The sequence below is a fragment of the Microtus ochrogaster genome, chromosome 5 (assembly GCF_000317375.1).
Source record: "Microtus ochrogaster isolate Prairie Vole_2 chromosome 5, MicOch1.0, whole genome shotgun sequence".
In the NCBI taxonomy this organism is placed as follows: domain Eukaryota; kingdom Metazoa; phylum Chordata; class Mammalia; order Rodentia; family Cricetidae; genus Microtus; species Microtus ochrogaster.
Window position 1 is genome coordinate 69,720,922 of NC_022012.1, and position 1,738 is coordinate 69,722,659.

The following is a 1,738-nucleotide window of genomic DNA, read 5'->3' on the forward strand; positions in this document are numbered from 1 at the left end:
GCTGGGTGCTGGGTCCGAACCCTGCACCGGAGGAGGTGTAGCTCCTAGGTGTGTCCCTGCTCCTGCTGCCCTCTGCCCCCTACGGGAGGACTAGCCTAATGCTGTTGTCTAGGACCCCCAGTCCCCGGTTCCCCAGTGTCCTCTGCTTTCTCCCTGCTTTTCCTAGGCTAGTCCCAGAGGGTCTCTGGAAGCACGCAGGGAAACAGCAGTCCGGAAATTCCAGGAGAAGCTTTATATTCCAGGGGTTGTCGACTCACCAACGGACCCCAATTCTCTCAACCCAGGTTGCCATATGTGTGGGGTAACTGACTGACGCTTCTCTTTGGGTGAAGGTGACAGCTAGGGGAAGATGTCTGGATGGTAAGGCTGGCATCGTCCTCGGTCTCTCTCCCCGGTTCCGCTCCGCGCGGAAGCGCTCTGGTTACCGTTAATCGCGAAGCTACAAGCTACAGGGTGCTCTCTCTTTCTTGTTTGAATCCAGCGAGCGCCACATTCCTGCGGATCTCGCTTGTCGCGGGGTAGGAGTGACAACTAGACTGCGCACCCGCTTCTAGGCTCCAACTCACAGCCATTTTTTTTTTTTTAACCAGAGAAGTGAAATGAAATGCGTTCCTAAAAAGACGGGCCTCCCCCCATCCCTTCTTTTTGGAAAAAAAAATCACCACAGGTTTAAAACTAAAGAGTTTGTTTGAGAGCATACAAATGCGTATTTATTATACATATGTAGGCATTAACAATGTAAATTACACCGCCAGCAGTTGCTGGTTGTTTATTCATTAGATCTTTAGAAAATCTACATTGCCTCCAGATAGCGCGATGATAATGTGAAATACACAAGCAGTTTACATAGCCGGCTTCTCCATGGAGCTCCGCACACTGCCACTCCGAGTCATCAACAGGTCGCGTGCGAGAGGACTTGATCAAAGGAAAACATAGGTTTACTGACCATGGCTAGAAATATAAGGAACTGGTGAGATTAGTGAACGGGACTTGAAGAACAACGTCTGGCTTGTCTATTTTACCCCGTTTATGTGTATCTGTCCTTTTATTTGTAATTAAAAAAAATCGGTACATGGAGGAAAAAGGGGCAGAAAGGAGATGGATAAACTCTCCAAGTTCGGAAATACGTGTTATACAGTGAATCCAAACTGCGTTGAGGATAAAGGAAGAGTCGTGAAGAATAAACAGCCTACCGAGGCAAAAGGACGCCACCAGCTAGCTCCACCAATCAAATCGCGGAGGCCGCCATAAACAAATGGTTGTTGCTCTAAAGAAAATCACCTCTTAGGGATTACAGAACGCTCCGTGGATACTAGATTTATCTAGATAGAGAGGGTACTTTCTGAGGAAAATGACAGCCGCGTATTGATATTTATTTTCAAAATTCTTTCCCAAATAAAAAATGTTAGGTGGAAATAAAACTAAATGTAAAGACGTGCGTCGAGGCAGTATGCTACTTGAGTTGCAGGGACCGACGCCAGCCAAAGTCGACGGGCCGGGCCGAGGTCTCCTATAACGAATTGGCGGACTGATGATATACCTGGCACTGCCCACCTACCTGCTGTGGCCTACTGTTTAGTTGCTGAGGTGTGCTAGTGTTGAGGTGAGAGGGTCAGGGCGGGAAGTCTGGATTTTTTGCTTCCTGCCACCATCCCGCTTCCTTTTTTTTTTCCTTTTGCAGTTAGGCCTGCTGGGTGCCTTAGAGAATGCCCCCCAGGGCTGTGTTCCTGAGAAGAGA